The sequence below is a fragment of the Pteropus vampyrus genome, unplaced genomic scaffold, assembly GCF_000151845.1.
Source record: "Pteropus vampyrus isolate Shadow unplaced genomic scaffold, Pvam_2.0 Scaffold34, whole genome shotgun sequence".
Classification (NCBI taxonomy): domain Eukaryota; kingdom Metazoa; phylum Chordata; class Mammalia; order Chiroptera; family Pteropodidae; genus Pteropus; species Pteropus vampyrus.
The window spans coordinates 4,844,544-4,871,097 of NW_011888815.1; positions in this window are offsets into that span (position 1 = coordinate 4,844,544).

The window sequence follows — 26,554 nt, forward strand, 5'->3', positions numbered from 1 at the left end:
CGCTTCTCCCTCACGTGAGTCAACACAAGTAGAATCACCTGTCTTACGTCGCCATCCTCCCTAGGGGGATGGGCTCCGTGAGGGCTGGGCTGTGTCCATCACATTTAAGCATCTGCACAGCTTGAAATAAAGTAGGAGCTCAAAAAAAAAAAAAAAAAAAAACAAACAGCTGACTATGGGAATTATTCTTGAGCCTCCTTCAGTATCCCCAGAACAATGATTCTCCAGCTTAAGGTCGATCATCCAACTACAGAAACTCATGTTCTAGTCCACGACTTGCTGGGGCACAGGTGACTCTAATTTCTGTGTTGATTTTTAGTAGACATAGAAAAGGAATGTAACAAAATTGCTTAGTACCGTACTTAGCAGCTATGATATCTTACAAGAATTTCCAAGAGCTGGTGGTCACGTAATGATGCTCATCAGCCATTGGCTCACAAGTGAGATTGCCTGGGGAAACACAACTGCCTCTATTTGGCAAATGGAAAACGTAGAGCCCCAAAAGTCTCTGGCTTCTTCCAGCACTTGCCAGTGACACCCATATAGTATGGTTATTTTGCTAACTCTGCTCATTAATTAACATGTAAATATCCAAGGATGCATGATGTGACAACTGACCGCAGCCCTGTGCATCCCTATAGCAAAGAAAATCCTCTACTGGAAAACAAGAATAGAATTTTCTAGCAATTTTTTTTGTTTTGCTTTTTCTGTATCACGTAATAATGGAAAGACACCTTACCATAGAGAAGATCTTAGCATCATGTATTATGTGCAAAAGCAAAAATACCACTATATTCACTCTCTTTCTTCAAAACAATAGAACTCGATTAAAATAGAGGTTTCTAACCACAGTGCCACCCACATTCTGTGTCTTAGAAGTTGTTTACTTCTGAAAAGATGCCTTATTTCTATTTCCTATATTTCGTCTGCCTAATGTGTGTACACATGTAGAGTTTCTAGATTTGAAAGACTCGCCTTATCTTCGTAGCGTGTGTGTGTGCGTACACACACACACACACACACACACACACACACACACACGTCGCAACAAAGTGCCTGATCCCTGCTTTGGTTCTGCCTCTCTGGTCGGTCAGGGGTCTCCCTCTGAGGAATTTCTGTACGCCAGCAGTCATGCAGAAACTGTTTGCTGGCGTTCAGCCTGTGCACTTGAAAGGAAGCGCCATGGAGATGGCTGACCTTCCTGGCCTAGCGACCGGAGGGGACCGGGTGGGGAGTACCTGGAGGGGGTGCTTCTGCCCGTTGGCCGCATCAAGCTTGTTCACTTCAGTGGCTCTGTTTTCACTGTCCCTTCGGATGCTTTACTGACCACCGGAAAAAGTCATGAATTCCTTGCCCCAGCTTTGAGGCATCAATCCCTTCATCTTGACTTCTCTGAGAACAGCAGACCCGGGAAGGAAGACAAAAGGAGGGCTCAGAGACATAACAAAGGCCCTCGGTGCTCTTATCACATGGGTAATTACTGCGTTCCCACGTACAGCGTGTCTCGTCAGGGAGGCAGTGGCGTACTGCTCACGGGGTTTCTATTTACAATGCATCTGGCACTTCTTACGTGCATGACATTTTTAAGTCACTGTGCGTTTCTACCTTCGTGGGTCAGCAATCTTGGTCACACGTGTTTTTTTGTTTGTTGTTTGTTTGTTTGTTTTCAAAAGTCGTGTCCTCCCAAAAGGATGGCTAAAAAGACTTTTTAATTATGGACAAATTTCAGAAAATCAATGATTTGATATATAAAGGTTATCAGACCTCGTGACGGTGTACTTAACACGACGTTAAATACTTAACGCTTTTTCAGGAAGAAAATGACATATTTACTGTTATTTTTATTTGGCTTTAAAAATTCTGTCAGAGCTTCTAAGATACCTTCTGAGGGCTTTAAAAGATTAAATATTAGCTTTCGGAGGAAGGATCAAATCCCTTGCATTCACGTCGGACAATGAGAGGCCACATTCCCTTTAAACGTTTCAGGGAGACAAGTTACATTTCGAAGGGGAGTTTTCCATCTCTGTTGCCATTTGCCGTATGAACAAAGGCGAGTTTGTATGCTGGAGGGCAGGCCCAGGGGATCTCTGCTAAGAGAGATGAAATGATTGCGATGAAATCAAACCACCTCTGCAGCCCCTTTGTCCAGCTTGCCTCTTTTCCTGGGTGTTCTCCAATCGCCTGGGAAAAAGTCCAGCTCTGGTCAACCAGAGGTGGATGAAATGAAGCTGGGATGAATGTGCAGGCCGACCTCCAGGGCCCTCGAGGACAATAAAAAATAGACAATGCACGGGAAACGCTTTGAAAATTGTGAGATGCTATTGCTGTCATAGCCAAGACCTTTCAGTAAGATGTGTTCATGGTGAGTTTGCTTCGGTTTCCCTTCCTGCTGGAGAAAGTCATCTCAGGGGTGGGACCTGCCTCTCATCTACCTGCTTCTTTTGAGGTCAAATATGTCAAAATTACAAAATCTGTTTTTGTTTAAATAGTCTGAGAGAAGTGCCTGTGTATTCAACACGCCCGATTCAGAAAGTGAAGACATTATTTGGTTAAGTTGTAAAGGAGTGATACTGATTTAGGGAAAAACAAACAAAAAACAGGGACTCCGAAAGTCTTTTTTTTTTTTTAATGTGACTCGTAAAATCTTTTGTATCAGGGACATAGGACGTACCCATTTTACACACAACATAATCCAGAAAGATAATGTCACCTCTCGCAGGAGGAGACCCAGGTTTTATAGTTCGTGGCAGAATTATTGGGCTAACTTGTCTAAAAGAGTGATAAAAATGGAGTCATCTTCCTTAAGAAATGGAATAACCTTAACCTGGGCGGAAACGAAGTCGTTATACCCTGAAATCTCAGTCCAAATAAATTTGTATTTGCATCTGGTTATGCACCAGGATAAATCCCTAGCAAACCGCTCCCATTTCCCAACTTCTCAGTAACATCTGGCCAATTTTAACTTGTGGCTGGAGGTTGAAACCATGTGGAATCTTGTGGTTCCATTCATTTCCATCAGGAAACCATCAGCTCCGTGTGGTATGCAAATGAAGATTTTTCAGTGGGGTGAATTTTTATCTCCAAGTTGGAACTTGAGCTTTGCCCAAGTGGCAAACGAGCTTTTCGCATAGCTCTGGACGTGAAAATTTTGTAAGTTGTCCTTTTCTTGAAAAAAAAAAAAATTTTTTATTTTTTTGACTTGTGGAATTTAGTGTCTGGAAGATTGTCTTTCTGAGAGAAAGCGGAGACGAGGTGAAAATGGATTTCTCAAACAGAACCCTGACTATTTAGACCCACCTTCTCTGAGTAGGTTTATGTGTGGCGTTGAAGCCAGACCGTGATCTACAAAATTCCATTTAAAAGGTGAAGAAAACGAGGCTGCGAATGGATTCAAACAAACGCATAAAACTTCAGAAACTCACATCTTTCTTCCTTCCTTGACAAAACACAGCTACGGGAACAGGAACGAGACTTCAGCTGTGCCCTCCCCACCTCCCTACTCACTCACTCACTCACTGTTTTAACTCTTTCAGAATTTGGAGATGCTGGTGAATCGGGTAAGGGAGAAGACACATGTTCAGCTCCCCCTGGGGCCGGGCTGAAGTGTCTTCTCCTTGTCACCCAGACACATTAGCTCTGATGCTGGACGCCTGGCAGAGGGGGCGTCTTTGCAACAGTTAGTTCTCAAGGTTGGTGGCCTCCAGTCGGGGCTTATCTGTAAGTTACTTCTCGAGTACAGGGCCAGATCAATACTGTATTCTTTCAGACCTCTCTAAACCCAGCGGGGAAGAGAATCACCCATAGTTCAGCTCCCTGCACTTTCTGAGCAGATCAATACCCCAACAGCGTGGAGCTTTGTTCCTTCCCAGAGTTCTAAGACTGTCTGCTTGCTCTACACGACTGCTTAAAGGCCTGAGTCCCCTTCCCCGTGGATGACAACACCGCCCCGCCCTCATCTCCGCTAATACGATCACTGTAATTGCCTTGACATGAAATAGCAGCACAAAACCGGGATCTGGGTTTTGCGGTGTTTTATCTTTTTTGAACATCTCTGTTGGTAAAAGGTGTCGATTTGGCTTTAATATGTAGCCGGAGCTTTAATGCGAACCTACACTTATTTCCAGTGCTTTGCAAAGCCCACTGAGATGATTTTACCTATGGGGATCATTTAAGGGGCTGTTTCAGGGGAGAGGAAGATGTAAACTCGTAAGCTCAAGAATATTAGCTTAAACTTTATGCTGGTTGAAGCCCATTATATCTACCCCATACTGCCACGGCAATTGTCTTGGAGGGCAATTGCGTCTTGTTTGCTTTTTAAGCAACACCGGGTAAAATGAAATATTTATTTTACTGTTGTCAGCCGACATTCCATTAAATGGTAAATAACACGAAGGCTCAGCAGATGCCATTTTCCCAATTCTTGTTTTTTTTTTTTTGGTCGTGGTTGTTGCCTGCTAAGCAAAGTTATCGAGACGGTCTGAGGCTCGACTATACACGTTTTTCCTCAGACTTCTCATCTCCTTCCAAAAAAACCCAGAACGATAACAACGAAAAACAATTAAGACATATCTTAAAGTAGGTATTCCATGATAGCATTAAAAATAGAAAAGTGTATATGAAAACCCAATACTAGCTTATATTGGAATAAAAGGTAAGCCCTTTAATTGCATATAATTGGCTTCTAGCGCTTCGCGCCCGTGTCCCTGTCCTTGGTACTGAACTCTCCAACGCTCTTTTTTTTTTTGATTCGGAGCCTTCCGCGCAGTTCTTTTAGATTTTCCCCTTGGACACGTGTCACTCTCTGTCTTGGGTTTCTCTAAGTCCTCTCCACCCTTCAAGGCTCGGTTTCAATCTTAGCCCCTCTGGGAGCCTTTGAAAACGGTCTGACCCAGTGGTCACTACGGGAAATGGCGTCTGCTGAGCCCTTGTTATTTACCACTCGAAAGAATGTTGGCTGATGACAGTAAAATACGCCGGTTATGAGTCGGATTATAGGACATTAGGAGCCAAAAGCGGATGAATTTCCAATGACTTGGCCAATGGCTTGTTTTTCTAAAATGATAACTGGGGTGATCAATGTTGATAGTTATTAATCGACCAATGGATCCTTGAGTGTTCAAAGTCATCCTTGCTAAACTTATTCTCTCAATGGCACACTGAAATATTTTTAAGAATGACAGGAAGGGGTGGGACTGTGCCCCTGACTTGCGCCTTTTTTGAAGCTTGTCTTATAGAACTCACAGATGGCTTACGGCCAACTGCTGCATGGTGTTAGGCATCTGAGACCAGCTGTAACATTCCCAAATAGATCATTTGTATTCGTTGGGTTATTCACGGGCTCAATACTATACCTTATACATATCATTAGGCACAGAACAAATACTTATTAAAGTGTTGGCTGGTGGATGTCATCCTTTAACAGAAGCCAAGTACGTCCTGTGGACCATACATGCTCCAGGACAATGAAAACAAAAATACCAGAGGGAAATAATTTCGAATGTCCCCAGTACGGCAAACTAATTAGATAAATTGTCACTTCCTCTGGCAGATACACCGAGCGAAGTTGCCCTAGCTGGTAGCTTACTTTAATTTAATATTCTCTCTTTTTCAAGTTGAATATTTAAGTACGGCTCTTGAATACATTGGACTGCTAAGATATATAATTAAAAAGTCCAGCTGAAATATTCTGATGTTTTAAGCCGGTACATATAGCTGAGAAAGGAAATCAGCTTTGTCAGACACTCGACTGTTTTAAGTGAAAAAAAAAAAAGAATTGGTTTTCCTAGCAGAAAACACTCAGAGTGACAGCCACATAACAATGTAACGCTGTGAAATACAACATATAACGTATGTGATGTGTAGAGATGAGAGAGAAAGAGACAGAATGAGATGGAGTAAATTATTTCTCCCCCACTCATGTAATTTGATTGCAACTGAATTAACATGTATTTTCAAGTCTATTGCATTACTACTACAGAAGTTGCAAGCAACATGTACAAGACTTTATAACATTTATGTTAAAAGTGTTTGACTGAGATACAGATGTAGACAAAGAAAGCGTAAGGAGGACAAAAGTCATACAGAAGGAAACAGGTTGCTGATGGACAATAGAGCCACAGCAGTGTAGAAAGTCGAAAGAAAATAAAATCGAAGTTCTATTTTTAATTGTTAACGTCATATATATTTTGAACAAAGAAAAGGCTCTGTTTCATCCTTCCTTCCCTCCTAACCTTCTCTCTCTTCTATCTTTCATGCTTTCTCTTCCTTTCTAATTTCATAATCCTCACCCCCACCCCTCTCTGTCACTCACTCTGAGTTATTAAACTTCTCAATTTGGGCACCTATGTGACATGGTGGGAAAAACTACTAAACTGGCTAGCACTTGGCTAGTACCTTGCAAATCTACTCATTTTTATGATAATTTTCTCCTCAGTACCATAGTGATCATTGGAACTGTCCACCCAGTAACACACCCCTGCTTGGTGAAAATATACTGCAGAAACGTTTTTCAGTTTTAAGAATGAAGAGTGCCAAAGGAAAGAATTATTGAAATTATCATTTCCTCAAGTCCCTCATATTTTTTCCTGCTATTTATTACTATTATTATTCATTGAGCATCTACTATGTGCCAGGCACAGATTTTTAAAATACCTTTGGATGGTTAACTATCTCTAATGATTGACTGTGCCTCATTATTTAGAATGCTGTTTTCGGCATGGTCTTAAGATTTTAATTTTAAGTTTTTTCAACTTTACCAGTTTATTTATTCTCATAATAGTAGTGGCATGGCTTTATCACTTAATATTTAGTTTGTGGAATTTTTAACCCCATAAAGTCAAGCTGGCTTAAAACAGACTTTACCAATCCAAACAGCCTACTTTCTGAAGAAAAATTAATCTAACGATCTAATCGTTCACCTAACCAGACAGTCTTAGGTTTGGCACGTCAATGTGTGACAAATACAAAGGACACTCCCAACCAGGAAAGCTCACCCAAACTTTAATCTCCATAGTTTTTACCGAGGCTTCATTAAGTAGGTGTGATCGATTGACTCATTGGCTATATGACTCAATATTCAGCCCCACTCTCCTCCCCAAATTTTGGGAAGATACCGAGTGGCTCAAAGCTCCAACCCTCTAATCATGTGGTTGGTCTTTCTGGCAAGAACATCTTCCATCTTGAGTAATTCCATTACCACAAACTCTCTAGGGGCTCACCATGAGTCACCTCATTAGCATAAATGATCAGATGAGGCCCAAGGGGCCCACCAGAAGTAACGATGACAGAAACTCCTAAAGGCAGGAAATTCCAACTGTTTGGAAGATACTTCCTAGGATCTAGGGACAAAGGGCAGCCAAATTCTCTATTATACATAACTATTATTATTTTGCTAAGTCATATAACATGAGATGTAAACTTTTAAGTGGTTCCACATGTGTCTCTTATATAAGGACAAGGATATTACTGTAGAAGAATACATCGTCTACAATACGATTATTAAACTAAGGAAACCGAACACAAATATAACAGTATTACCTAATATATAGTTCAAGTTCAATTTTCTGTAGTTGTCTCAATCTGTTTTTTCTTCCATTTTGGGTTCCAATCTAGAATCACATATCTCACTTCGTCGTTATGGCTCACTATTCTCTTGAAACAGAAATTGGTCCTAAGTTTTATTCTTTTCTGTCACATCGACGGTTGGGAAGGACGCAGACCAGGTGTTTTATTTTAAAAGTCCCCGGGTTTGGATTGTCTACTTATTTCCTGATGATGTGATTCCTGTTATGCATTTCCTGGCAGAAATACTGTTAGATTCATTGTGTCTTCAGCGAACCACATCAGGAGGTACATGATACTATGATTTAGGTTGTTTAAACCCTGTTTTTTTTTTAAAGGTATCTTTTTTACCTTTGTAATTAATAAGAAATCTACGTGGCAATATTTTGAGATTATGTAGATATACTTATTCCTTAAGAAAATATCATACAGTAGTTTGAGTATCTGTTGATTATTCTTGCCTATATTAATTATGACTACGATAGTTGTAAAGTGGTGATTTTCCAGCTGTATTATTTCTCCTATGTTTATTACCTAGTATTCTATCACGAAAAAAGAGCTTTCTTTCACTCCTTGTCTTCAAATGACCCAATCTAAATGTACTTTCTATTTCCTCCGGAAGCCTGATTGACACAGGTAACCAATACAGGTGTCGACTCAGCTAACGTGATGATATAACTGTCACAAAACAATTAACTAGCCAAGGCAGTTTTCAAATGCATGAGGATCTGCCTTCAAAACCTGTGACCCTTTGAACGCATTGTCTTGCTTCCAAATACCCAACAAGTGCGGATTTGTAAGGTGGGAGGCCAGATGAACATACGGGTCTTGGAGGCACCCCAAAATATTTTAATAATAATGTTTTTTTTTTTCAGTCAAGGTTTCACTGGGCCCAGGTGATGAGGATTTTGAGTGATCCCTTGGAACTTTTCATATTTTTTTTGCTCCGGAATTACAGACATAGGGCACTCAACAGCTTTGACCACACAGTGAAGAACGTTGATGGTGGGGATTTAAAGAAGAAAAAGAAATTGGGAGTTTTAAGAGAGGAGGAATTCAAGAAGAGGCAGAAACTCCTTAGCACTTATAGATAATATGAGAGAAAAGTCAATTATGCCAGACTGAGCAGAAATTGGGAGGATAAGGCCATTCACTCCTCTTTTGTGCACCCGAATGACAACGTAATCTGAGACACAGAGGGTCGGGAGGCGGGAGTGGACAGGGAACAGCTGCTGGAAATTACCGGAGGCCGCAGAAGGCATAGTGCCGGTGTTCCCTACACACATACAGGCACATGGCTACACTCAGACATACATACACCAGAGACTCTGCAAACACATAGCTAAAGCAAGTTACATGGCAGTGAGGGAAACAGGACAGTGCAGAGATACCTGAATTAAGTTGTGACACATGTTGTAAGACAACATATGTATGTTGAGGAGGGTTCTTGCTGTCCCAAGTGTCACTAATCAAGCTTTCCCTTTTGGTTAAGTTGTGACGATATTAATATAATGAATGACGCTCAAAACTGGGTTAGGGTTAGGGTTAGGGTTAGGGTTAGGGTTAGGGTTAGTGTTAGGGTTAGGAGGTATCTATGATTTCCTGGTGATGCATAGAAAGTCATACTTCTGCGGAGAGTGGGGGGGTGGGGAAGCTCTGGTACAAACAGAGTAACCTGTACTGGTTTAGAACGATCAGGCTGCCTTTTTTAAAGCCTTCACCCAGAACCTAATCACTCCAGGGACCTCTGGCAAAAGTGACAACTATGTTTAATGCGAAAATGCTAAACTGTCCCCAGGGAAGTTTTTCATTGTCAACAATATCCCAAGTAAAGAGCCTTTGGACTGAATGAATCAACTCAGGTGAGCTCTTTGCAAATCGACCTGACGTACGTTCTCATTTGAAGCTCAGGCTGTCAACCTTCATGCTGGCATCAGACGAGGTGAACGATCAAGTCACCTGTTAATTTGCTTGAAATAATGACAGTGATAATCTGATCAGGTTTGCCAGACTGTCTCCATTTGAAGTGGACAGTGGTTTGTCCTGTTAAGATTGTGACACATTAAGACAAGTGTGTGATTATTATACACAGTTACGACACTTGGGTAACTTGAGACAGGCCGCTGCTGTGTGAATAACCCACATCTGCCACCCGTTACATCCATTTGCTATGATTGGCATGTTGGTTTGTGCTCAAGTGTATTTATCAACGTGTTAACCCCTCTCTGAAGATATTTCAATAGGAGTTATTTCTAGGCTATACAGAGAAAGCTACTTGAACCCCCTAACTTATGAGAACGAAGACAGACATATCGGAGTGTTGGAGAGGGGTTATATTTAGACTTTTTTTTGGATAGAGTAGGAATTGAATCTTTGTGTCTTTCTAGCATACAAGCCTGTTTTCCTCTTAAATTCTTTAGACATACCGTACAATCCTTTTTGATACCTAAACCTGAGTCAGAGAACAATCTGAGAATATTAAGACATTAAAATCATCTTAATTTAGGTAAATCTGCTTTGACAGTTGTTCATATGGAAACTTGCTCAGATATCTAGTGTGTCTAACAGAAGACAAGTTGTGAAATGTCATTGGAACTCTCCATGAAAACATACCAAGGACAAATAGAACAATGATTACAAAGAAATAGTCACGAGATTTTTTTCTTCCAATAGATTTCTTTACTCTAAAATAATTTACATAATTATTCAAACTTGATTAGGGTCAAAGTTGGAACATATTAGTTTTACTTGAATTAAACCCAACCTTAATAAGCTGGTTAGCATCTTATCATTTTTCTCTTTTAATTTTTTTAATAGAGGAAAGAAAAACAACATTTGATCAGAATATAAAAAAAAAAAAGATCGGTAAAAAAAAGAATCGAAGTCTCCAGATTGTAAGATAATTTTTAGACAATCCCTATTTAAAAATGTTTCAAACAAAACATTTCTAAGATTTAAATTTCAAATCTCTGCTCCAGATAAACGAAAATAAAGGCTGCTAAGAGAACCGGTTGATCAATTTTGATCAAGTTGGTCAAATAGATTCTGGCCTTCATGAAGAGCAAGCTAAAAGACTAGATATGAACAAATATCCCAATGTGCAAAGGTAAAAGCAAGAAGAGGGAGGATCTGTACAGTCAAGAAGAGAGGGTACGATGTCACTGCTCAAGAAAATTCTGGAAGCAATTGTTAAAAGGGAAGCAATAATTATAAGCATCAAGGACGTGAGTCATGTTAAATGTAAATTTCATTTACTTTACAGGTTAGTTTTTTGGTACCCTCTCATCTAGTCTTCTTTTTCACCCCATCTATCGCTGGTCCCTTCTTTGCTCTCTACAATGAATTTCTCTTCCAGCATGTTCCAAATCTGACCTCAGGCCTTGACATGTTTCAGTAGCTCCCCTGTGTTTTAGGAACAAATGTTCAAGCTTCTTTGCACAGAATACAAACTCTCCATGGTTTGGCCATTTACCATAACTTCATGCCACTCCCAACAATACCTCTGTCACGTGGCCCTTATTGCTAAATTCCCACTATCCATCGATATCTGGCTTGGTCATCACTCCTGCAAACTTTCTGGCTGTCAACTTCCCTTTCTCCACTGTCAGGTAGAGTTGGTCACTCTCAACCTTTGTGCCAAAATAGAATACGCATATGACTTTATTAAGAGTCAATACGGTAAAAGCATATTAAGATGCAATTTTTACTTTACTTTTCAAAAGTCCCACAGTAGACTAGCCGCTGCCTACAGCACAGGCAATGTTAGCATGCTCAGATAATACGTAAGCTGAAAGAGAAACAAGCATCATTGTGTCAAACCAATAAGAGTTTGGAGCATAAAATGACAACGCTCTCCAAATTGATCTATGGACTCGAGACCTTTCCTAACGAAATTACAGCATATACTTGTAAAAATCGACAAGCTTTTTCTAAAATACATATGAAAATGTGAAGAATCCAGGATAGGCGAAACAAGTTTTGGAAAAGAACAAATTGGAGGACTTATATTTTCTAGTTTCGCAACGTACCGTAAAGCCACAATACTCAATATAATAGTGATTCTGAAATAAACATATGAATTAGCAGCAACGGAATTGAGAATATGGACATTCAGATGATTTTGGACAAAGACGTCTAAGCAGTTCAGCGGGGAAGCATAGCCTTTTCAACAAGTTATTTTGAGATAACCAGATATTTATACACAAGAGAATAAATCGGGGCCCTTACCTAACGGCATACATGAAAAGAAATGCAAAATGAATCAAAGACCTACCCACAAGTGCTAAAATGGAAGAATTCTTAGAAGAAAATACAGGAAAAAATCTTGCAGGCCCCGTGGGAAAGAGAAGGCTGATTCTTTCCTCGGAAGCTCCAGCCCAGACTGACTTCAACTGAGTCACATTTGCACGAACCTCAGCAGCTGTTCATTTCAGGACAGCTGATAGTGGAAGAACAGGAGGTGACATTCGCGCCACCACATTTCAGGATCAACCTGCCCTTCCTTTTCTCTCTGAAATAGCATCACTGTGCAGAAGAATGAAACACCCAACCATTTATTCATGTGAGCAAACTTTTCCAGAAAGTATTTAGTTCACGCTAATAAACTTGGCACCATGGTAAGGGGGAAAATCCAACTTGTTATCTTCAGACCCTAAGTCTAATTCTTTGAAAATCCTCTGTGATGCACCTTTTCTGCTTAAATAATTCCATGGCTCTTTCGCTTTGACCTTTGGCTATATTGAACAAAGCCATCGCAAGATTTACAAATGGGAAACATAAGAGAGATATATATAATGATTCAAAGTTTAAAATACATAATGTGACCTTTCGTCGTAAAAATGAATGTTTTGCTAATTTGATCTCAAAAGGTATATTGATTAAATGCATTTTATAACTAAGAAGTATGGGAAAATCTAATTAATACGTGTCTGAAATGAAGATATTCATGATAATGAACTCCAGATCATACATGTTAATGCAGCTTAGAAAATTCTTCAATTCATTTAGTAATTGGGTCTTATTGTTAGCAAACATTTTAAATGATATTTTCCACAGGTGTTTGTAAAAACATTTATATTTGCCATTTGAAGTATCCTTCATTGTTTTCCTGTGCAGACAAATTTTAAATAACTTTTGTGTCTTCTATTTTGTTCGTCTTCAGTGTTTTAATCGTTGATGCTGATGGTGGTTTTTCTTTCTTTCTGTCAGAGGTGTGGATCTGCCAAGGACCTAACACGAATACTGGAACTAAACAGATGAGCATTGCTGAACATATGCAACTAAATGAATAAAAACTCTTAAATGAAATTTTATTACTCTCTGGGCTTTTCTCAATGTTTAGAATGTCTTATATGCTTGGTATTTCTAGAGATCGGACCATAGTAGCCACTCAATAAACATCAAAACACATTAATAGACCACTTAGAAATTTACAACATGATTCTATGGTTTTAACCTGTTTGTGTAATTTAATTTTTATCATTTATAAAGCAAATGCAGTATCAGTGAAATAAATTTCAACACACACACATATATATACTATGTACATATCATATATGTAATAAGACATGCTTATACGATCCAAAAATTAACAGTGATCGATTTAATGTAAAAATGTATATTTTTATCTCTGCATATCTCTCTTGTTTCTAAAATAATTCTTTTCTGTATCCAAAATTTAAAATATAGAGAACATTTTATCTTATGACTATATCACACCTAATTTAATTATTTCTCTGTTGTAGGCCGTATAGGTAGTTTTTGTTTTTTTCTCTATTATAAATAGTGCTGAGATAAACATTTTGTGTGTATCTTCACTTATATCTTGAATATTTCTTGACAGAAGGTTCTTAGCAATGGGATTAATATATCATAGTGTAATACCTCTTTAGAGCTCTTGAGAGGTATTGTTAGGTGAATTTAAGGTAGTGTTATTTACCTTGATTGTTTCAGAGAGGAGCATTTGAACCAGAGCTTTGTAATTTCAGAGAGAAAGTAGAGTTCAATCTCCATAAAGATGGAGATTTGAAAAATAAGTCGCCTCAAAACAAAATAGATTCCTTCAAGAAGTCTGAGTTTTACTCCTGTTCCATTTGCACGTGGTGGGTCTGCTTTCCTGATGTCCCCTAGCACTCCTATAGGACATGTCACCCCCAGATGCCCGCGCTCAGTGCCTGACAGCAGCTATTGCTGCTACGTCACTAGCAATAAAGTTTATGGATGTCTGCTGTGTTCAGGCCCAGCTATAAGAATTTCCTCCTCCCCATCTCGGTTCTATTTTACAAAACTCTATTCTGAACGTATTCTCTTCAGTTTCTCTTAGGAAGTCTCAGGAGCTTGCCTGGAGCTACGTTAGTAGAAATCGTTCCCAGTCGTCCGCCTCGTTCTCAACATGTGTCTCCATTGACTGGAGTGTTGCTGGTCCCCATGATGTCCGCTGTCGCTAATCTACTTCCCGTTCACACCTCATCCCATCAGTGGTACTCAATAGTACACAAGACAATAGACTGAGCCAACATCTCTACTCTGTGTCTTCCACTGTCCTAAAAATCCGGAGATATTATTGCTTTTGTGCAGACATGGGAGGCATACGACACAATCCTTGTAAACTATCCACTGCCTGTACATACTTCGCTCCATTCAATCTGTTAATATATATTCACAGGGTAATGTGGTCAAGCCATTATCTACGCGAACTCGGTTCTTTCCCGTAAGGAAACAGGAGCCGTTTAATGCAACATTTAAAGGCAAAGTGGATTTCTTGTGAACGTTAAATAAATACTCAGTACTTCTGACAAGATCAGAAGATAAAAACAATTCAGCAAACGTAGATTGGGGACATTTCTGATATAAATGTGAATGTACTATTTCAGCATGGGGACAATTCAAGTCTAAGGATTTATCATAGAAGTCGTTTTGACTAAGAGTGCAAAGAGGGAGTGTATATGTATATGTGTGCGTGCATGCATGCAGGCAGGTGTGCATGTGTGCTTGTGTGTGTGAGAGAGTTGGTTTCCAGTCTGTACCTATATCTCTGCTGAGCAGAGCCTGAGCGAGGGCGTGAGACACCGTTCTGCTCATGTGTCGAGATTATTTATTTATTTACATGCTACTTCGTCCAGAGAACAGGGATCAGAGCTGGTGAATTTTAACATTCGTCCTCCTTCCCCCTTGCACCTGGCACAATTTCAGACGCGACCTGATGACTGACGATTGAATTTTAACTAAAGCGCAGACTTTTCCATTTCATACAGTGAAGAAAAAGCATATGGCATATATTAATCCCAATAAAAGAAATATATAATGCCATTGAAATAAACTCTGTGTATTCGCATATAACCTTGCATGTCTACATATCAATTTTTTTTTTGCAAGTAAGTGTTTTACGAGGAAAGGCCTAGAAATAACCCGCCAACTAAAAGAGAACTAAAATTTCATTCTCTGACTTTCCTTATTCATCAAAACATTTTTTTAAAGTAGGTCATCGATTGAGGCAAAGTTTTCTGACTGTCCAAAGGTGAGTTTGACATTGCAGCCAATCTTATGAACATTGGATATTTCGATGGTACCATTTTGTTTTCTATTTATAGATATTAAAAAAAAAAAAAAAAGGCATGTTACTCCAACACTATTAACGGGGAAAAAATACGCATTTCCTATTTTCTAAAGAGAATCCATGGGAGACTAAGTGAAGAATCATGTCTTCAAAGGAATAACGGCTCATCCTAGCAAAGAAAATGTCCAAATATTTCAACCCACAAATATTTGGACTTTTTTATTTTTTAACTTGCAAGTACATCATGGCACTTAAGAAAGAATCCTTACACACGTGTTTCCTGAGAAGCTGTGTCCGAGTGGAGACAAGGACAGATGTCTTTATTAGGTGGTGGCTAAGTAGCTTCCCCTCGAGGGGACCCTGGTGGGTGAGCACTAACAGGCTGAGGCTTAATCTGTGAGCATCTCTGCTCATTAGCGGTGGGTGACCTCACAAGGAAGGACGTGGTATTGCGACTTCTCCAAATCTCAGGTCCTTGAGCTTATCCTAGGGGGTGGTAAATCAGTAAGCACGTGGGATTCCAAACACACACCCTCAAAACAAACCGTCGCCACAACCAGGTCCCGAGTGCAGCACCATCAAACACCCGTCTCCGACATGCAGTTTCCACATCATCGGAACGATTATAAGGGGTGTCTATCTATGGCATTTTTATTGCCATCTAGAAAATCTTTTTCTTCTGGCTTCCCTAGGTAAAAATGCTGTGTCAATGGCACAGACGTTTTCAGATTGTAAATCTCATTTGCGTGTTTATCGTGAGAGAGAATGAAGTTATGAAGTTTTTTTTTTTTTTTCTTTTATTACTGCAGTTTTACTTGTGGAAGCTTTTGTCTGTTTTTACCTCTGGCTGTTTCAGGTATGATTTCTGCCATAATTTAGGTCATCTGAAGGGAAACCCAACAGCACTGTGCTGGACTGTAACAAAAATTTTTAAAAGATGCCAGATAAAGTAGTGGAAATTGAGAAGGTGACTTTTTTGTTTTGTTTTACCATAAGCGGTTTGATTCTGCCGAGGGTGATCGTAATGGTAGAATTTTTGTTCTTTTTACGTGAAAATTTAGTTTACATCTACAGGCACCCTTTTGCAATAGCCAAGAGTCTGACCTTAAGTATCATAATATCAATTTCTTCAGCCAAAGCAAAGGCTACACAATTAAACAATCACTGCTTAAGGCAATTTTGCAATGAATGAAATAGCGATCATTTTTCAGTAAACTGTTCACTGTTCACATAAGCACTTCAAACTAGATGAGAATCAGGAACTAGAGTTCACTATTTTAGTAAACTGTTCACTGTTCACATAAGCACTTCAAACTAGATGAGAATCAGGAACTAGAGTTCACTATTATCTCTGTTGGGCTGGTGACAAGCACAGTCACAGAAAAAAGGGACCATCTAATATTGGCCTTCCTTCTACTCTACGATGTGTCACCATTTCCTTAACACTAATTTGGGAAATGAAAAAGAAAAAACGCTTTTAAAACTCATTTCGAAACCCCTTATAAAAAAAGAAAGAGAGAGAGAATCTATTACGAACTCAGTGACTTGGCATAAATTCACTGATTTTATGTCCACCTACATAGCCAAGTACTTTTTGTGACTCACTCGGGGAAAAAATAGCATTGACCCTCACTTTGAATCACTCACTTAATAGAAACTGGCTCGGGAACGTTTTTAAACGTAGTTAAGCCACAAGTTAATTAAGTTTGACACCGTTGCTGGGAGCTGGCGAGGGCGAAAAGAAAATTAGAAAGTTAGTACTTTGATACCAGGGAGAATTCTTTTTGTCAAAATATATATATATAAAAGTTATAACCTTATATTAGGGAATTAATTTCCATAAGAACCAGGCAGAGATTGTTTAAAATCTTAGTTCTTCACACCTCTCTGATCTTCTGTACACATTTTCTTTGCCATCTGGTCCCTGACTTTTTGCATCAAAACGAAATATTTAAAAAGACGCACTCATACACACACGCACACACACACACATGCATGAACACACACACACACATGCATACACACACAGCAATGTACCAAAAGGAAAGCATCCAAATCTTAACTGGCACATGCTGCAAAATGTCCTCAAAATTGGAAAACAGCATGTATTACCCCGTAAATTAAATGAAAGTTTGTTATTTTAAAGCAGCAAACCAGAAAAAGCTCTAAAAGACACCAGGAGAGTTTGGGGAGTTTGCAGATAATCTCAGTGGAATCCATTCAAGCACAAGAGATTGAAATGGTCTTTTCAGATTGTGAGTTTGCAGCAGCGAAGTAAACAATCTTTTAAAAGTCTCCCTCCCGTTAGATAGATGTGAAATATGCCTGGATGTGGTTACGAACATATAAAAATGAAACTTGCGGGGGAAGTGTACCGAGAGTGTCCATCGCAGGGCATGTGATGGTTTCTGAAAGGCGCGTGGAGGCGGAAATGATTTAGGGGGACCCCATTCCCATTGCCGTGGCATCTGTCTCTCCTGGTTATACTCAGGACACCTGTGTCCACAAGCGCAGAGATGTTGGCATCAGGGCTCAAACATTAACAAAAGAATTTGCTGAAAAACATGGAAAAACTGCTCTGTGATGTGTTTTTAAAGCGTTAATGGACTCAGATGGGTGGGGTGGGAGAGAGAGAGAGATATAGCAATGCTGAGGAACAGACGGAGCCGATTACAGTTTGGGTCTCATCATCACCGTCAAGCCCGCCTCAATCAGTTGAGATTTATAATTCCTCATCTGTAATTCTAAACTCCAAAATGCTCCCAAACCAAAAGCTCTGCTTTTCCATAATTTATCTGGCGACAGACCTTGACGCGTTCTATCATGAGGCTGCTGTCGTCTCTGTCTCCTCCTCAACGTGACAAAGCACATATGTCGTGCTAGATAATGGTGGGGACGTTCAGGCTGCCCTCGATCACGCAGAGATTACCAGGTGACGTACCTTTCCAAAACCTGAAAACTCAGAATTCTGAAACGCGTCTGGCTCTGAGAGTCAGATAAACGATCCTGGCCCAGATTTCAGAAATTCCTAGTCATCGATTTGACCTGTCAATTTCTTGGCCCGCGTTTCTTTCCCAAACTTGGCTTTTTTCTCGAGTGATCCATCTATCTGACGACAATTTGAAACTATCGTTTCAGATCTCACTCATCGACCCATCTCCGGTGATGAAAATTTTTTTACTCTAAGAGAAGTTCATGTTTAAAAATTGTTTTAATGAAGGATTCTGTAATGTAGATTTAAAGCTCTCGAGAGTCTTGACGGCACTTGTAATTTAGCGACATCATATCCTAGGGTAGGAGGCAATGCCGAGGGATGAATTTTGACCACAGGTTTGGTCTGTCCACTCTTAATTTCCATTATTATTATTCTCATTATTATTTTAAAATTTTTGAATACCTCGAGGCACGACAGGTCTTTCCAGCTGCCAGAGACATAACCTCCCTTTACTTGTTTGACACTTTCCTGATTCACAATTCATAAATGTATGTCACCTGATCGATTCCACCCAGGTAGTTCCATTTATAACTGCTGATTTCTGTTTTACTCACCAGAGTAACTTATTGTTTATCAGATACGTTCATCCTTACCATTTCACATGCAACATTTTCTAAAAGCAAGACAAAACAAGTGAAAAGAACAAAACGCGTCTTCAAAAAAGCGCTGTGGGTATTTATGGTTCCAGTTCCCCCGCTTCGATATTTCTCTATATTCTAGTGTCGCCATGCTGCCTTTGGGTGGATCTGGGGGACACGCGTTCTTTGACAGATTTTAGCCTCGATATGGGCGTCAGTAGCTTTTAATGGTAATCAATGATTTCAAGCTATAGAAAAGCTATCCTACCTGTAGTGTCATGCACAGCTCTTTGCTGACACCTCTCGAGATGACACGGTGTGCTTTGTCTCAGCTCAGTTGGATGGCGTTTGTCCTTTGTCGAGCAGGATACATAGGTTATGCTGCAGTAACATGCAGTCCTAAAAATCTCGATGGCTTGAAATGACTAAGGTCAACATCATGTCTAAGCTCCCTGCGGTGACACAGACTTGGAGCTTTTAAGACACCCACATCGACCAAGCCTTGCCCCCTGAACTAGGGTTTGGTGTCACACAGGAGGGCAAAGCTCTCTGGAAGGTCTTATCCTGGCCATGAAACACGTGACCCAAAAAGGACACATGGTACTTTCCTCACAGCTCATTTGCTAGAAAATTCCATGTGGCCCACCTACTCACGTAGGGGCCTAGAGTTTCACTCCTACCTCAGGCCTGGGGAGCAGAGACCTCTGCCTCTTTTTCTCCTCTCTCTTTTATCATTTTATATCTCTTCTTCTCAGAGGATTCCTTTTATCCTTGCGTTCACTGACATTTTTTTTTTTTTTTTTACTTGGACCTCAAAACAATTTCCAGATCGCTGTGGCACCAGTGAACAAAATTCTAAGATGAAAGCAATTTAACCAGAGCACATTCCCTATTAGGTAAAGCCTATTAAGAATCAGCCATGTCATCATAAAATCTACTATCATGATACATTTTCTTTCTTTCATTATTCAGAGACAGTGGTCATATTTAATTACCCATATTTGTTCAAAGTTGATTTGCAGTGATTCTTTTGGGATGGTGATTATTTTGCTGTAATGTATCTGAAAGCATTCTTTACAAAGTGAAGAAAGAGACCGCCCATTTAACAAAAAAAAAAATAAAAACAAGAAAAACATTCTGTAATGAAAACGCCTCATCTCATTTCATTTTGTATAACTGGATTTACGATATTTTTTCGCCAAGCTTTTTTTTTTTTTTTCCCCTGGACCCTGTAGTCTTTTAGCTTTTGGAATCTGGCTGCACATTTTCCATTGGATTCTCTCAATGTAAGTTTCTTCCTATTTATTTATTGTTTCTGGATAGAGAACCCAGCCCCAAATCGATGGAAATGTATCAAAAGTCATATTGCAAAGAATAAAGGCTTATTTTCATATTTCCTACTATAACCCCTAATTTACTATCTCTTCCCTTTCCTCAGTGACATCATTTTATTAGGAAAATATATATATATATATATATATATATATATATATATATACACACACATATATATACATATATATGGAGAGAGAGAGAGCGATAGAGAGAGAGAGAGAGAGAGAGAGAGAGCGCGCCAAAAAGACATAATTCATACAGGTCACCTACCCTATTATTAGCAACTCCGGGACAAAGTACGCATATAATTTACTGAGGTTATTTTAAAAGCCTCTTAGATATTTTGGCAAGGGGCTGTGTTCCCATGCTGCCCCGTTCAAAGCCGGTCCGCTCTCAGCCACATTCGGGACAGATGACACGTACAAACAACGTTTCGAAACTCTTGAGGTCAATGCGAGAAGCCCGCAAAATTCTATGGATACAAATAATGTGGTTTTTATTCAAGCGATTGGCAGGAACCAGTGACGCCGAAATTCAGAAAGGCCTTCGGATAATATTCACGGAGCCCGAGAAGCCAGCGGCAACTGGTCAGCAGGTCACTCCTTTCTAGCCTGTCAAGCGACAGGCAGCTCACGAGGGTCTGTGAAGTCATTCCAGAAAGCTCACCATGGGAACGGAGGCACAAGCGCTTTGCTCTAAGGCCGGACCCAGCTGTGATGTCACAGGCACAAAGATAATAATCAAATGTGGCTAGTGTGGTGTCAACTACACCTTGTCTCTTTTCTCTTCTGTCCCTACCCGTATAATATTGTATCCTTGTGCGAATCGCCTCATTAGAGAAAGGCAGTGATAATTGGGGTCGGAGTATTTAAAAGTGACCTGTACAGAGGCCAGACAAGGCCGGGGCCCACCGAGGTTCCACTTCAGAGCCCCAGACCACCCCTGAGGTGACACCAATTCAAGCCTCATTTTCGAAAGGCCTTATTAATTATTGTTCTTATAAGAAGGAGAAGAAGTCTTATAAAGAAATGTGTCATTCTCAGCGTTGGAGTGGGCAGACAAAAAAAAAAAATAAATAAAAGGAAGAGAGAGAGAGAGGGAGATGGAGAGAGAATGAAACAGAACATCAAAAGGGAGCTTTTTTTCCCCTTCTGCTTTTCATGCCTCCAAACCTCAAAGGAGGTGGAGGCACAATCAGGCTCGAGGTCTCGTGTGCTTTCTGGCAATTAGACTCAGCTGAGGGGCTGTAAGGGAATGAATGGCAGAGTTCAAGGCCCTTCTCTCGAACTGCAGACAACAGGCTTTTTCCAGAGGAGCTGAGCAGCAGACACCATCGAAATCATTTCAAATGGAGACTTAGAGAGCAGATTCATTAATTCACTGGCCTAAACAATTACGGGAACATATAATGTCTCTATAAACACTTTGATAAAGACTATCATCTCGGACCTTCATTTTCCCTATTTTATTAGAGAGTTTTAATGCCGTGTTGAGAAAGGCGTCTTTTATTTCTGCAATTACTAGATTAGAAAGCCTTTTGCTGAAAATCGGCCACGCCAAGGAACTGGATATTTCATTTTGAACATTTAGGCTGCAAAATCCAAAAGGAAAAATATATACATTTATTTTTTTACAATATAAATTTTCCGCCCTCAAATCTATAAAGCTCAAGCTGTCATCCGGCTTACGAATAGCAATGTGCTCTCTGGTTTGATAATTCTCATGCGTGTCCTTTATAGTTCTCAGTTTCTCGTGATTTACTTAACTTTTAATCGATTAACTGAAAATATATATGTATATTTTGTTAAGTTCATCAATGCTAGCTAATTAGAGGGGAAGCAAATACAATAATCCAGCACAATGTGTATATGTGGAGCTGCTTACTAATTTTTAAAAAAGTATTATTTGGGGCATTACTCAGATTTCATTTTTTTTTTTAAAAAGATAAGTCTATGCTATATTTGGCCTTAGGGACAGCTGGGTATCTAGAAACCGCGGGACAATCAAAGCACTGGGGCTTCAGTGAACGCAGCAAAAATGAATGATGACGAATTTCAAGTACTCTACGGGAGTAATGCGATCAAATGATTGTGATCAGTTTGGTCACCACCCAAATGAGTGGCAATTTGCAAAAGGGCACCTTTAACCGGTCTTTCAAAAGACAGGGCCTGTTTTTAAAGCCATCTGCGAACCAAGACCAACTCTGTAGCTCGCGGTTTTTTTTGTTTTTGTTTTTTTTTTGTCTCCATCATGCTTTCACCTATAATATCTGTCAGGCTTTGATTTTTAGGTGGAGCCGACCATTGCACGGCACCCGTGAGCAAAAAACACGGAGAAAATGTTTATACGTGTGTGTGATCGCACTGGCTGCTCAGCAGGGCAAGGGTTAAGTACTCACGTCCTGTCGACCCCTTTCAAGCAGGGGCTGAGAACTCCTGCTTCTAAGCAACCACAGAAAGCACTTGAGGGCTCTGGTTATTGTGGATGACAAAATAATAATAAAAAGAAATATGTCCGCCCTCAAAACACCTTTCATCTACGTGCAGTGGGGCACTTGTGGCACAAAGGGCCGGTACTTGGCTTGACATATTTGGAAACTGAGGTAGCTGGCTCTTTTGCCTCTCTCAGAGGCGCCCCGGGCTGACTGGAAAACTGGGCCCCAAGTACTTGAATTGTCCACTCCATTGGGGAGAGTGGCCATCTAGATTCATGGAAAAATGGTGCCTCCTGTGGCCTCTGTTTGCTGGAGGGAGCTCAGGGGCCAAGAGAGGAAGACAATCGGGTGTGTTTGTTCAAACGGGCACAGGCTTAGGCTCCGTATCTTCCCTGGCACACAAGATCCCCAAGGTCTGGACAAACACTCATCCTAAACGGACAGGGTGGCATCGGAGGGCCCCTTGGGGAAGGCAGGTTTGCTGTATAAGCTTTGAATGGTCCCTTTGACTCTTCCAGAATAAGAGTCGAAGTGACTTAACACCCAAAATTCCTGTAAGGACTGCCACGGAAATATCAGTCCAGGAGTTTTGGGTGTAAGTCACTGGAGACCACTTTTCGGCAAACACCCCATTGTCAAGTTACGGATACCGGTGTGCATAGTTTTGAAAAGCGAGTTAATTTTTACGCAAATTGTTCACAGGTCACTTCTCGGGGTGGGTGAGAGAGGTTTAAAAATGGGACAGAGTGTACACTGGTACTTAAAGCTTTTTTTTGCATGAAATCAAAATGCCCAGCTGTGCCTTCCTCTCAAAGCTGGTGGCCGACGGGAGGATGACCACCCATGCTGGCCCTGGTGCCATTTTCCCGCAGCTGGCTATGTGCTCATCAGCTTTCTGATCGAGTCACCTCCCTTCCTGACAGATGAGGAGATGACAGGCGGGAAGCTCGTCCTTTACTTAGCTTCGCGGTTGGTAATGCTACATCAGTTTCTCCAAAATGTCAGTTCTTTCTGCTCTCATTCCCTTGTTTCTTAATTTCTTCACTCATTCATTCATTCCTCCCCACTTCCATTCTTGCAAAACATACGTCCGACGGCCCAAATTTCCTTTGACCGATGAATAGATCACCAAAATGTGATCTGTATAGACAATGGGCTCTTATTCAACCTTAATAAGGAAAGAAATTCTGACATGTGCTACAACGTGGATGAATCTTGAGGACAGTAAGTTAAATAAAATAAGCCAGACACAAAAGGACAAATACTGTACAAGTCTGCTTATGAGAGGCCACAGAGTAGTCAAATTCATAGAGACAAAAAATACAGTGTTGATCATGGGGTGCCACAGGAAGGAAGCATGGGGTGTTAGTTTTTAATGGGTGCAGAGTTTCGGTTTTGCAAGATGAGAGAGTTCTAACGGCGGATGGTGGAAATGCCTCTTAACTGTCCACTTAAAAAGAATTAAAACGGTAAATTATATGGTATGTATATCTTACCAAGATGTTAAAAAAATGTTTTGAAAAACTATTATATTCTATACATTATACTACTTCCAGAGAATATGGGGATGAATATCAAACCCAGTCTTATCATCGAGAAAAAAACGGAACAAAATATTTTTCTCTCTGGGGCAGTTTAGCACAGTCCTGTCCTACAGACACGGGCTGAGTCTCAGTCGAGTAAAATGACATTCGCTGTCTAGCTTAAGCGGGATGAACACACTTCTTATTTTTCTGCTTATCTAAAGAGAGTATTAGATTCAGTTTCAATTATATTTAGATCTATGAGTAGGACTTAGAGGGACTGTAACACCGAATAGAGATTTCCATGTCTTTAAATTTATTCCTATTCCTACTTGCGTATTCATCGTCGTTGTGTTTTATCGTTGCCTCATTTTATTACAGCTGAAAAAGTTCTCATGCAAATTTTAAAAGGAAGAAGTCACGACACTGTTGTTGAGACATATAACTCCCTTCTCTCAGAAGCATGCTGATGGCACGTTATTTCAAAAAACAATACTTAAATTTCCTTTACACTTATCTCTGTTAATTTCTTCTGAATTCTGCTTTGTTCTACATGTATTCTTCTGGGTTTTTTTTTCAGCGCCAATTAAATGTGGAGCTTGCCTTAAGGCGATCTCTTCCTTTCCCCTTTTCCTCGTGTGCCCTTTCCGGTAGATGGGGCTGCTGTCTGGCTGTGTGACACCCACGTTCCTCCCTAGCATGTAAAATATTAATGCTCAGTGTCAGGTAGCGCGTTACCCAAAGAGGCACCAGCTCAGAGATTAGAATTTCGCTTTCTCGCTCTTCCCTCCTGAGAGGTTTTGTGGTTGTTGATGTTTTGCTCAAATGGACCTATTTCGAAATCTGCCAGGTAGATTCGAGATTTTAATTTATAAACCTTATCATCTTTGTAGGAGAGGTTTAAATCCTTTATTTGCTTCCTGTTGTTTTCATTATCTGTTTTCTTTTTTTTTAAATAAAATACGATTTTTTCTAATAAAAAAAAAAAAGATGTAGGATGCCAGTTTCTAAGGGGGCAAAATGAGACACGTGTTGCTCTGATTGAAGAGGGGGCTGGATAGTAATATGGGGGTGAGGGTTCCAGCGCCCATGCACTTCATTCTTGCTGACTGTGACCCACAAAATATGTCTGTGCCATTTATCAGGACAGTATCGATGAACTTCATTGAAATACCGACAGAGAGAGTTTCTTGCCCGTCAATCCACTCATCACTGGGTACCTCGCCATCCTCCTCTCTTTAAGATGCAGAACATGGTATCTGCATACACCTTTCATGCACATTTCCCTCCATGCTTCATGCGAGTGTCATTTTATGTTGCCTTAGCCTCCAAATTTTTTCTCGACATTTTCCCTCCAGAGAACAACCACTCGTCTGCCTCGGGCCCGCCCAAACCGGTAGATTCGCGGCCCATTGCCTGTGTCCATCATGATGAATAATCTTCATTTCTCTTTCAGCTGGTCACTTAACCCTCTCAACCCTGAAGCAGATTCATGACACCCCACTTGGACGATAACTGGCCTCCCCTGTCTGGGCCATCAGAGGTGAAGCTGTGACACCCCTCCCTTTACGATACTTGCAGACCAGTAAGGGGGAAGAAGTATGTATTCGCATATGGAAAAGAGGACTATGGAAATATAATGATATGAATTAAGAGACTGCTAGGTGCCAGGCATTTTCCATTCATTATATGTTGGAGTCATCACTGCAGGCTGGCAGAATTTATATTTTCATTTTATTTTATCATAAGATGAAATTGAGTTTCAGAGACCTTAAGGGAATCGAATCTGATTTCAAAGACCATGCACTTCCCACTGTGTTATGTCACCTAAGTGCCACTCAGTAAGAGAGCTTCGGGACCCTCCAGGTGCCAGGTGACACCCTAGATGACTACAGAGCAGGGGTTTCCATAACCGCGATGCTGCTTTGGTCTCGATGCTCCATTTCATTGTTTGTAGGGTCAACGTAAACGGCATCCGTCAGCTCCAAACTATAGTCGCCTGGCAAACGCCCAAGGGCCAGGCCGAGACTGTGGCTTCGGTCAAAATTAAATGAAACCCACGACACACTTTTCACCCAAAACCACTGCTCGGAGCTCATCCGGGCAGAGATCATGCTCTCCCAGCCTACACGTGCAGGAAGAACTGACACGTTGCTCTCCAATGAAATGTCCTTTGTCATTGGATGAATCTGTAAACATTTCTGTGCTTCAAGATTATGGCAAGCAAAATGAATGAAAACACTAAGCATCGTCTTCAATGATAACAATCGATTTCTGATCCCAAAGCGTAAAAGTGATACGTGAAGACTAATCCGTCTCCTGTGAATATTACAAACGCTTTGGAAAGGCTCGAGAGAATTTCTGTCACATGAGAGGTGCGCTGGACCTTTCGTGAGAGGAAATGCTTTAATAGATGATATTCGGTGTGATGGGAGGTGTTGGCAGGGAGGGAGTTAACCAAACGTGCCCCAGAGCCATCCAGAATTTTCAGGGAAGAGAGTGTTCGCTCTGCTGTGAACCCCAATTAAAAATAAAATCCATAGCTGGGTGAGCCCGCTCCATCTTTAGGATAAA